Source organism: Alligator mississippiensis, chromosome 12 (assembly GCF_030867095.1).
Source record: "Alligator mississippiensis isolate rAllMis1 chromosome 12, rAllMis1, whole genome shotgun sequence".
Lineage (NCBI taxonomy): Eukaryota > Metazoa > Chordata > Crocodylia > Alligatoridae > Alligator > Alligator mississippiensis.
Window position 1 is genome coordinate 39549179 of NC_081835.1, and position 13098 is coordinate 39562276.

At 48.3% G+C, this 13098-nt stretch overlaps 1 protein-coding gene across 1 annotated transcript in view; it reads left to right on the forward strand.

The window, feature by feature from the left end:
• TWF2 (twinfilin actin binding protein 2) overlaps window positions 1-13098 on the forward strand; it is a 113612-nt gene that overhangs the window by 77370 nt on the left and 23144 nt on the right. The gene's annotated exons all lie outside the window — the stretch shown is intronic.

Genomic DNA, 13098 nt, shown 5'->3' on the forward strand with positions numbered 1-13098 from the left:
CACTTCTTTGCCCCAGCAGCATCAGGCATCAGCTGTGGACTTGGGCTGGAGCTTCCACTACACTGCTGCCACATTGGGAGGGTGTTGGCATCAGCTGTTGGATGCTGCTGGCAGATTCTGCATTCCAGCTCCTGAACCTACTGGCAGTGTCCACAGCTGATGCTGGTGCCTGCCTGCTGCAGTGAAATAGAGCTCTGGCAGGTTCTGGAAGGAGGGGGAGAAGACAGGAGACTGTCTGTGTCGGTCTCTCAGAGAGACAGAGAGAGGAGGGTAGAGGGATAGGCAGGGAAACAAAGATAGAGGCAGGTGAGAGACAGAGAAAGACACCCACACATGCCCAGACACAGACGCATGCAGTCACAGAAAGAGAGAAACGCACACGTAGTGTCACGCATGTGGAGAGAGACGCAGACAGACACGCAGACCAAGAGAGATATATGCGTACTGGCAAAGTATGCAGATGACACCAAATTATGGGGAAGTGTGGTCACGCTGGAGGACAGGCTGGGGATACAGACTGACCTGGACCGGCTTGCAAGGTGGGCGGAGCAAAACCTGATGACGTTTAATACAAAGAAATGTAAAGTGCTTCATCTAGGGAGAAATAATGCACAAAACTTAGAGGCTCGGCGGTGCTGCACTTGCCAGCGCCACAACTGAAAGATACCTAGGGGTAGCGATAGACCACAGAATGAACATTAGCACCAATGCGATGCCATAGCTGGCAGAGCGAATAAGACACTGGCATGCATCTACCAGTGCATCTCAAACAAGACTAAGGATGTCATCCTCCCACTCTGCTTGGCCTTTGGTGAAACCGCAGCTGGAGTACTGCATCCAGTTCTGGGCATCGCACTTCAAGAAAGATGTGGAGAAACTTGAAAGTCCAATGGAGGGCCACATGTATGGTTAGAGGTCTGGAGAGCAGGCCATATAAAGAGAGGCTGAAAGATGAGTGTGTCTGTGTGTGTGTGTACCTCAGTGCATACGGAAACACGCATAGAAACAGAGAGAAACGCACAGGAAAAAAACACACATACGGAAACACACAAACAGAGAGAAACACAAACACACACAGAACCAGAAACACACATACACAAATATGCGCACAGAAACACAGATGCACGCACACAGAAACACATGCAGAGAAACACACACACACACACACACACACACACACACACACACAAACAGAATCCATAGATGCTTCTCAAACAAATATCAGGATGTCATCCTCCTGCTGCATGTGGCCTTGGTGAGGCCACAGCTGGAGTACTGCATTCAATTCTGGGCTCCACAATTCAAGAAGGATGTGGAGAAGCTTGAGAGAGTCCAGAGGAGAGCCACACGCATGATCAGAGGGCAGGAGAAACAGGCCTTATGATGAGAGGCTGAGAGCTATAAGACGCTTCAGCCTGGAAAAGTGCAGGCTTAGATGTGACCTGGTTTCATAGTTTCATAGTTTGTAGGGTCGGAAGGGACCTTGACAGATCATCAAGTCCGACCCCCTGCCATGGCAGGAAGGAGCACTGGGGGCAGGAAGGAGAACGACCCCAGCAAGGTGTTCATCTAGCCTCCTCTTAAAGAACCCCAGGGTAGGAGCCAGCACCACTTCTCTTGGAAGTTGGTTTTGGATCCTAGCCACCCTGACTGAAGTAGCACCTCCTGATGTCTGGTTTGAATCTGCCCTCTGCCAGCTTGTGACCGTTATTTCTAGTCACTCCTGGTAGTGCTCGGGGGAACAGGGACTCCCCCAATGCCTGCTGGTCCCCTCTGACTAGTTTGTAACAGGCCACTAGATCCCCCCTCAGCCTTCTCTTGTGGAGACTGAACAGGTTCAGGTCCCGTAGCCTCCCCTCGTAGGGCCTGCCCTGCTGCCCCCTGATCATGTGGGTGGCCCTCCTCTGAACCCTCTCAATGCTGTCCACGTCCCTCCTGAAGTGCGGCGCCCAGAACTGGATGCAGTACTCCAACAGCGGCCTGACAAGTGTCGCATAGAGGGGGAGGATCACCTCCTTGGACCTGCTCAAGATGCATCTGTGGATGCATGACAAGGTACAGTTGGCCTTCCTGACCATGTCCTCACATTGCCGGCCCATGTTCATTTTGGCATCAATAATGACTCCAAGATCCTTTTCTGCTTCTGCACTGACAAGAAGGCAGTTCCCCAGACTGTAGGTCTGCTGCTGATTCTTCCTCCCCAGGTGCAGCACCTTGCACTTGTCAGTGTTGAAACCCATCCTGTTCTCATCTGTCCACCCCTGTAACCTGTCTAGGTCCAATTGCAGCCTATTCCTCCCTTCTAGTGTGCCACATCCCCCCACATCTTAGTGTCATCAGCAAATTTGAATAGGGTGCTTTTTACCCCCTCGTCCAAGTCACTGATGAAGATGTTGACCAGTGCGGGTCCAAGGACCAAGCCCTGGGGGACCCCACTGCCCATATCCCTCCAGGTCGAAAATGACCCATCCACCACCACTCTCTGGGTGTGGCAGCCTATAAGTTCATAAGAGGTGTGCATCAGGATCTGTGGAGAACGCCTGTTCACCAGAGAACCCCATGGGATGACAAAATCAAATGGTCACAAACTCCTCCAAGACCGTTTTAGGCTGGACATGAGGAAAAGCTTCTTTACTGTCTGAGCCCCCAAGGCCTGGAATAGACTCCCTCCAGAGGTGGTGCAAGCACCTGCTCTGGACTCCTTTAAGAAGCATCCTGTCATCAGCAAATTTGAATAGGGTGCTTTTTACCCCCTCGTCCAAGTCACTGATGAAGATGTTGACCAGCGCGGGTCCGAGGACCGAGCCCTGGGGGACCCCACTGCCCATCTCCGGGCACGCCAGATCCCCCCGGGCCACGGTCCCTTTGCTTCTCTATCGCGTAGAAGCTTGTATGCCTGGATGGTTTGCGTCTGCCACGCTCAGGTGTTGGCGGGCCGCCCTGATACACCGTGGCAACAGCACCTGGGGCCACCAGCTTCCCCACCAGCCCACCCGGCGTGGCGCACATTGTATAAGCCGCCGACCGCCAAGAAGACTGGCGACCTGCAGTGGCAGTTGCTGCATGGCATCCTAGCCACTGGCATGTTTGCATCCCACTTGGACCCAGCCGCCTCGACGGCCTGTCCCTTCTGCCCTGGGGGCGTGGAGGAGGATCTCTTTCATGCCTTCCTGGACTGTCCCCGCCTGCAGCCGCTCTTTGCCACCCTCGAGCCGCCGCTGCGGGCGCTGGGCAGGAGCTTCTCGGAGACCACCTACGTGTGCTCCTACCCGTACCGGGCAGCCGAGCGGGGCGCCATCTGCCTGGCCAACTTCTTGCTGGGCCAAGCTAAGATGGCCGTCCTCAAGACCCGCCGCAACCGGCTTGCCAGCACTGGCTCAGACGATGCCCTGCGGCTCTTTGGCCTCCTAGTGCGGGTGCGCCTCTCACTGGAGTTTGAGCACGCTGTGATCCGGCGGGGGGTGCCTGCCTTCGAGGCACTCTGGGCCCTTGAGGGAGCGCTGTGCCACGTGGAGGACGGCCGTCTCAAATACGCGCTCTGATGTCTTGACCGGTTTGGGTGACTGGGCAGGCGCGGTGGCGGACTATGGCTTCCGGCTTGTGCCGTGCCATGGGCCCTCACCAGATTGCTTTTGTTTATTTTCTTGGGGTGAGATGTTGAAGGTTTTTGCGCGTGTACTATGGGACAGGGAAGGGTGGAATTGTTTGTTTCTCGAGGGATATATATATGGCATGTTATCAGGTTGGGAGAAGAGACGGCTTTAAAAGTTCCGACCATGTAGACGCCCTAGGCGAGTGAGACCGGTCCAGTTGGAGGGTGCAGGAGGGGCTGATAATCATAGTAGCTGCATGCTGCTGGTAGCATCTCTCATCCTGACAGTGCTAAGTGCCTCCTGGGCAGCTAGGGCTCTTGGTCTGTGGCTGGAGCCTGGGCAAGGTATGTGGCTGGGCCTCTGCTCCCAGGACACCAAGTACCGTGAACTCCCTTTAATCAGTCTGGTTCTGAGGCTGAGTGGCGGTCGCCGTCCGTTAGTTGGCGTTTATATATGGCATGTTAGACATGATGTGTATTACTGCGAAGGTGTTTGTCACAGTGTGATGTTCTGAATGTCCTGGAATGGTTTCTCTTTGGTGTTTGATGGTTTTTTTGCTTTTTGTACCTGATCGTTTGTGAAATAAAGTTGTTAAAAGTCAAAAAGTCACAGAGAAACAGAAGAATGCAGAGAAACAAACACACATGGAAACAAATAGAAAGAAACACAGACGTACCCGCGCACAGAAACAGAAAAATGGACAGAACAAACACACGCAGAAATAGAAACACAGAAACAAAAAAGACACACAAACAGAAACAAAGACAAACAGAAACACACAAAAACAGAGAAACAGTAAAAACAAACAAACAGAAACACACAAAAACAGAGAAACAGTAAAAACAAACAAACAGAAACACACACAGAAACAAACACACAAACATGTGGAAATAGAAATTGAAAGAAACATGCACACAAAAATGCATACAGAAACAAATGCACACAGAAATACACAAACAAAAATGCACACAAACGCAGAAACAAACACAAAAACACGTGCAGGCTCAGAAACAGATAGATACACAAACAAACAGAAACCAAGAGAAACATGCACAGAAACAGAGAAACGCACATACAGAAACGCGCACAGAAACAGAGAAATGCACATACAGAAACACGCACAGAATCAGACATGCACAGAAGCAGAGAGAAATGCGCAGAAACACACACATGAGCACACACACAGAAACAGAAAGATACACACAAAGAAATACACAGACACAGAAAGATGCACGCATACAAAAACAAACACGCACAGAAATAGACACAGAAACAGAGAAGCACACACGCAAACAACCACATACAGAAACAAGCACACGAACACACACATACAGACATTCATACAGAAGCACGCACACAGAAACAGAGAAACGCACACACAGAAACAAAGAGACAGAATCAGGAACAGAAACAGAAACACACGGAAACAGATGCACACACAGAAACAAATGCACGGAAACACACACATGCACGCACACACAAATGCACAGAAACCAGAAGTGCATGGAAATGCACAGAAACAAAAGCACATGGAAACGCACAGAAACACAAGCACGAACACAGAAACAAATGCACACGGCAACTCACACAAACAAACTCACACAAATGCACAGAAACACAAGCGCACAGAAACAAACAAACACACACAGTGAAATGCACACAAACACACACAGCGAAACACGCACAGAAACAAACATGCACTTAGAGATGCAGACAAGTGCACACAGACTCATAGAAACAGAAAAATATACACAAAGACGCAAAGAAAAAAACGCACACAGAAGCAGAAAGATATCTAAACACACCCACAAAAACACACACACAAACAGAAACACACACAGAAACTGAGAGATATGCGCGCACGCGCACACACACACACACACACACACACAAATGCACAGAAGCAGACGTATACACATACACAAGCCCACAGACAGAAACCCACACACAGGAACAGAGAGACACACAGATGCACAGAAACAGAGACATGCACACTAACGCACAACTACAGAGACGCGCGCGCGCACACACACACACACACACACCCCCAACAGGTCTTGGCCCACCTGGTACCAGAAAGCATATTAAAACTCCTTAGGCAGGTAGTCTCCCCCGGGAGACTTACAGTTCTTGATGCTGTGGAGCACTTTTTGATCTCATCCAGCTTCTGACCCAGACCCATGCGAGCTTCTGCAGGCATTCCTGCAGGGCCCCCAGTTCCTCTGGGCATGCAGTGTAGAGCTCCCAGTAGAAGGCCACCACCATCTCCAACATCCCCTCGTTCAACCAGTGCTCCACACCTGCTCCATGTATCGGACTGGTCATAGCTTCCTTCTTGGTTTCCTTTATCTTGCTAAAATAAGATGGGGGGGCTGTTCCTTGTACCAAGCCCCGATTTGGGTCTTCAAATCGGCGCCTGGTACAGGCCTCCCCTCACATCCCAACCCCAAGCTGGCTGCTTGTGCAGGCTCTGCAATTTGTGGTGTAGATGTTTATGTTGCCTTCTGGATCTAGGCTCGCCTCCTGTCAGCCTTCTGGATCGCTTCAGTCTCTTGTTCTCTTTCACACTGGCCCTCTACTCTGTGTGGTTCCAGTATCTAGGTCTGAGGGTTTTCCACTCAGGGTAGTGCTGTCTGAACTCCCGCTCTATCTTTTCGATGTCCAGAAGGCTCATGTTCAGTCCCTCCCCCATTACCTTTGACTTATCTGCCTGCATCCTCCAGGCTGTGTTTGCTGATAAGCTGCTTCAACAGCCTAGAGATTCTGTCCAGTCCCTTCATTTGTCCTCTGCTTCTTCTGCCTCCTACCTCGATGGTGCAGTTTAGATCATCACAGCCCAGGCTCTGGGCACCACTACGGTCATGTTTTTAAGAAAGGCATGTTTCACTGTTCTGTTAGCGGGTGCATAGTCATTAAGGAGGTCATATCTTCCTTCCTCTGTTTCCAGGGTGACCTGCCTTCGATAATTTCTCTGTGATGTAAGGGGTGCACTCTGTCTCCTCTCAGGAAGATTATGACCAATCCTGCTGCCTAATCCTCATTGACTCCTGACCAGAATGAGGGCCTGAATTACCAGGTTCCTGAACAAAGCATAATCTCTAGAATTAGGCAGGCCACATTCCTGAAGACAGATAATGTCCACTTGCAATTGCCTGAGGATCATTTCAGGTGTATCCCATTTTTCCTGCCTACACAGGTGTCTCACATTTACTGAGGCTATAAGAATCACCATGAAGGTTGTGCTGGTGGGGAGGGTCTATAGCCTTTTCATTCTCCCTTTTAAATTATTTTTATGCCCTGTCTTATGCTCAAACATGTCTTTTTTCATCAGTCTGTGGAGCTGTCTCTGGGATAGTGGCTCCTCCAGCTGTCTGATGTGTGCTTGGGGAGACTTGCTTCTATGTAGTACAAACTGGACATGTTTACACGAGATGCTACATTGCCATAGCAATGTGCTATGGCAACATAGTGTTAGTGGGCACAAACCATGATGCCACAGCTATGTTGCCATAGCAACACGCTCCCTCACTATAGCGCATTGATATGGTGATGTAATGGCTAAAAATAATGTTGTGCTGCAGGCACAGTGCCGTAACAATGGTGTCATAGGGGCACATATAGATGTACCCACTGTGTATGATATTAATCCAATGACTCATGTAGTTCATTGAGCTAGACCCCACCAGAATTGGTAGCATTTCAAGCCACGGTGATCTCACAACTCAGGATTACTCAGCTTGTATGTGTGCGCTCAAGATACTGCCCCCCACAAAGTAGCCATGTGCTAATTAGTTCCCCACTGATGACTGGAGCCAGGTGTTCTTGTCCTGGAATGCTTCAAAATTTTATATCAAAACTTTTGGCAGAGGTGATGTCTTTTATTAGACCAAGTAGATATTTGCAAAATGTTTTCTTTATTTGCAGGCTTTCGGGCACATATGACCTTCTTCAAGCATAGGAAAGTGCACTCTCCTATGCCTGAAGAAGGGCACATGTGCCTGAAAGCTTACATTTGCAAAAAAAATATTTATTTGCAACACCCCACTAACTGCTGCTAGTGGCAATTTGTGGAACCCTGGGGCACCAGCTAGACCTGTCCTTTGGTTCCTTTGGGTTAATGAGGAACCTCAGATCCTGGTATGGGGAATACCTCCTGTTACAGCACTCTGACAGAACAGGTAACTATTTACAATATTTATTATTTACAATATATATAGATGTGTATTAATTTATATTCAGATATTTACATACATATATTTATATTCGTATACACACACCATTGTCTATTCTAAGGTTTAATTCATAACTCAGTTAACTTGTGGAATAGTACTAATGAACTCAATGCTTACAAATATATATATAACTTTATAACAACCCTTGCTCAGCCTCCTGTAATGCACAAACAACCTCCTCCCCACAACACCCTTTTCTGCCCATCAGACATTCCTTTCTGCCTGTCACTTCTTCAGCTCCCCAATTGTCCCCAATGGCCAACCTTCCACACCAGATCTCAGCAGCCAGTCAGTCCTGGCTGCCGAATTCTAGGGCTCTGTCAGGGACCCTGTTTCCAGGGCCTGAAGGCAGAATTGCTTCAGTCCTTTCGTTCTGGTTTCAGCTCACTGCTGGACACCCGCTATGGGTGAGTATCCGTTCTGTTACAGTCTGTTACACAAATATTGGGTTGGTCTAATAAAAGATAGCACCTTTACCAAGAGTTCTGATTCCTTTTACCTGTAGACCAACACGCCTACAACCTGTATTCCAAAAATGTATATGCAGATGAGGTACAGGGCAACCTGGTCCAGCTTCACCTCATGGAGAGCGGGGCCACACTAATCATATGTGCCAGGCTGAGAGAAGGGGCGACAGAGGGATTCTTCATGAGCTGTTTGGGGCTCTGTTTGATAATGTTTGCCAGGCATTTAAGACTGGTCATTGTCCTCATCTCACATCTCTCTGCCTTACTTGGCCATTTGGTAACCTGCTTGTGCTCATTTATTGTACTTTGTGAAATCTTTCATTGTACATGTGCTTTCAAGCAGTGGGCATTACAGCAGATTGCATAGTCTGAGGTTCTGTGCCATAATCACAAGTGGTTGAACCAATGGTATAGCTCCACTTCTTGATTAATTCCTTGGAGTGTCCAACTCTGGGACATAGGTGATTGAGATATTACCACCTTTGCTATGGTTTGTCAGTCCCTAGTGGTAATGACTTGACCACTGGAATGTCTATTTTTTTGCTGGCAGGTATTTTCTTCAGCCTTTCTTTCCACATCTGTAGTTGTATCTCTTTAGATGTGGCATCAAAAGGTGCTAGCGAGGAAGCTCCTGCATGACTTCAGACATTTGTGTACTGCAGGATGGTTGTACAGTGGGTGCCTCACATCTTCAGTTTGTCTCAATTGTTCTGTACTGCTGGCCACTGCTCTTCTGATGTCAGATGGAGTGATGTCAGCCAAGCAGGTGTAGGATGGTAGGTTTCAGATGTCCTGCTGTTCTCTGGATAAGGTTGAAGAAATGGGCATCATTGGAAAAGGGAAGGACAGGCACAGCTCAGCTGTGGGAGTGAAGAGGAAGTCAAAATGTATGCTGAGTGGTGGTTCACTGTGACTTGGAAAAAGAGTTGGCAGTGAGAGGAACTTATTCAGATAGGCTGTACTAGCCTATTCTTGTGGTGGGTTCCCATCAGCATGTTTACCCAATATGGACCATGTGTTTTATAGTTATACTCAGTGTTGGCTGTATTTAATCAACTTCATAGTTAGCTTGTTTCCATTGCTGAGCACATGCTACTTTTGGCAGTTTAATGATGGACAGTGAGCTTTCCTTGTATGAGATTATAAGACGAGGGGCTTTTTTCGCCATGCTAATTTGGTAGGAAAACTGTCTTGTCTATAATTACATTTACTCAAATACATCTGTTGGTTTTGAATGGGGAATATAAACAGCTTTAGGGGCTGCAGGAAAAACGTGAGAAAATCCAAACTGTTGCCTCTGGCACAGGTTTAAATACAGCAGCTGTAAATTATAGGATGTTTAAGGGTTTATGAGGAGCATAGTTTCTAGTTGTTAAAGGGTAGTATACTAGTAAATTTCTTGCATTGCACCTGTTTTTCATCTCCCTTGGAAGCCCCCATGGCTGAATAAGGAACTTTTGCACCTCATTAAACTCAAAAGGGAGGCCTACACTAGCTGACAAACAGGAAGCGTCACCAAAGAGGATTACTCTGCACTCGCCTGCGCATGTAGAGAGCAGTCGAGAAAAACCAAGGCATAAACTGTATTCAGGCTAGCTACCAGAATTAAGGACAACAAAGAGTCCTTCTTCAGATACATGGGAAGTTGGAAAAAGAACAAAGGTAGCATTGGGCCCCTGTGAGATCCAGTGGGGCAACTGACATCTGATGCCCAAGAAAGAGCCAATCTCCTAAATGACTTTTTTGCATCGGTTTTTCACCCTCCCAGGAGGATCACACTGTCAGGAAAGACACAAACCATTCTGGGAGCGGGTGACGGCCCCAAAATCGATGTGGATCAGGTGAGGGAACACCTTGAGAAAATGGACATTCACAAGTCTGTGGGCCCAGACGGAATGCACCCGAGAGTCTGAAGGAGCTGGCAGACATCATTGCATCCCCCTTGGCAGAGAGATTTAAAAATTTGTAGGGGTTTAGGTTGTAGCCATGTTGGTCTAAGGGCATAGGCAGACAAGGTTCCTTGGGTGAATTTGATATCTTTTATTAGACCAACCCAAATGGTTGGAGAATAGTTACTAAGCAAGCTTTCGGGTTCAAAAACCCTTCGTCAGGCTAAGGAGGCTGCAGCAGTTGGTGTGTGCTCTTCCTGGATGGAATGAAAGTAAACAAGCCAGGGGCTGGGCTGGGCTGGGCTGGGCTGGGCTGGGGAGTCAGTTGCCAGGCAGATTATAATGTATCAAAAATCCAATGTCTATGTTTAGTCCATGATCTCTAGTATCCAGGAGGTTGATGAAATGGAGCTCAGGCTCGTCTCTGGGAAGTGTTGTGTAAGTTTCCCTTGAGGATCAGGACTGAGAGATTGGAGGGAGAGTGGCCCTCCTGTGAGAAATGTGCCCCCACCGGTAATTGGGTATTTCTGTCTTTGATAGATTTCCGGTGTGCGTTCATTCTGGTGCGCAGTTGTTGTTTGGTCTCTCCTACGTATTTTCCATCAGGGCATTTGGTGCATTGGATGAGGTATATCACATTCCTGGAGGTGCAGCTGTACGATCCTGGGATGCTGATGGCTCTGTTGTGGAGGTGGTGGAGATGTGTTGGCAGGTTTTGCATTTCTTGTCATGGCACGGTCTGGATCCTTTTGGTATGTTCTGGGCTTGAGGAAGTTTGCTTCTGGTGATGAGGTTGGCGAGGTTTGGTGCTTGTTTGAAGGCTAGGATGGGTGGCTCTGGGAAGATCTTTTTAAGAGTAGGGTCTCTGTCTAGTAGGGGTTGCAATTTTTTGAGGATTTTCCATACAGGTTCAAGGGAGGGGTGATACGTCATAACCAGTGGTGTGCGATTTTGGGGTGTGTGGGGGGGAGGGGGGTGTTCTGTACTGCAGCAGTTTTCACGTGGTATCCAGGTGGCTCTTTCAAACGTGCAATCTGCCTCTCTGGAGGAGTGTCCTTGCTGGGTGAAAGCCTTTTTAAGATTGGTGAGGTGGCAATCCTGGGTGTTCTCTTCAGTACAAACGCGGTGGTATCTGAGGGCTTGGCTGTATATCACAGCTTTTTTGGTGTGTTTAGGGTGATTGCTGGTTCTGTGCAGATATGTATGTTGGTCTGTGAGTTTCTTGTATACTGTGGTCTGTATTTTACCCTTCTGGACACTGATCATTGTGTCTAAAAAGGAGATGTTGGTGCTGGAGTATTCTAACAAAAGTCGGATGGAGGGATGGTGACTTGAATTTCTGATGGAACTCAGAGACTGCAGGTTCTTAGTCCAAATGATGAAGATGTCATCGATGTATCTTGAGTATAGCAAGGGTTTGATGGTGCAGTTCTTGAGGAAGTCTTCTTCCAGGTGGCTCATAAAAAGGTTGGCATACTGTGGGGCCATTTTAGTGCCCATAGCTGTTCCCATTATCTGGAGGAAGTGTTGATTATTAAAAGTGAAATTGTTGTGTGTGAGGATGAAGTGTAAACCGGAAATCTATCAAAGACAGAAACACCCAATTACCGGTGGGGGCACATTTCTCACAGGAGGGCCACTCTCTCTCCAATCTCTCAGTCCTGATTCTCAAGGGAAACTTACACAACACTTCCCAGAGACGAGCCTATGAGCTCCATTTCATCAACCTCCTGGATACTAGAGATCATGGACTAAACATAGACACTGGATTTTTGATACATTATAATCGGCCTGGCAACTGACTCCCCAGCCCAGCCCCTGGCTTGTTTACTTTTCATTCCATCCAGGAAGAGCACACACCAACTGCTGCAGCTTCCTTAGCCTGACAAAAGGTTTTTGAACCCGAAAGCTTGCTTAATAACTACTCTCCAACCATTTGGGTTGGTCTAATAGAAGATATCAAATTCACCCAAGGAACCTTGTCTGCCTTAAAAATTTGTGGCACTCAGGCGAGGTCCCGGAAGACTGGAAAAGAGCCAGTGTGGTTTCTGTCTTCAAGAAAGGGAGGAGGGATGACCCAGGGAACTATAGACTAATCAGTCTGACGTCTGTCCCTGGAAAAATCCTGGACAAAATTGTCAAGAGACTTGGGGGTCTTGATTGACCACAAGATGAATATGAGCCACCAACGCGATGCTGTGGCTGGCAAAGCAAACCAAAATCTGGCATGCATCTACTGGTGCATCTCAAGCAAAACCAGGCAAGTCATCCTCCAGCTTTACTCAGTCCTGGTGAGACCGCAGCTGGATTACTCCATCCAGTATTGGGTCCCCCACTTCAAGAAGGATGTGGAGAAGCTTGAGAGAGTCCAGAGGAGATCCACTCATATGATCCAAGACCTGGAGGAAAGGCCATATGAGGAGAGGCTGAGGGACTTAGGACTCTTCAGTCTGGAGAAGAGAAGGCTCAAGGGGGACTTGAGTGGCAGCCCACAGTTACATAAGAGGGGTACATTAGGACCTGGGAGAACAGCTGTTTAACAGAGCTCCCTAAGGGATAATAAGGTGTAACTGCCATAAACTCCAGGAAGGCTGATTTTAGACTAGACAAGAAAAAAATTCTTTACAGTGCATGTGTCCTGGGTCTGGAACAAACTCCCCTGGATGTGGTGCAAGCACCTACTCTGGACTCTTTCAAAGAAAAGGTGGATATATTTCTTGCTGGGGTCACTCGATCCCAGCTGACTTCCTGCCTAAGGCGGGGTGGCTGGACCCGATGATCTCATGAGGTCCCTTCCAGCCTGTGGCAGGGCACTGTTTGTGCTGCCACTTTAAGGGCCGGAAGCCAGCAGCCGGCAGGTGCCTGATGAGGGCAGCCATTTTAGATTCAGGGCTGCCCATATAAACAGGGCATTTTG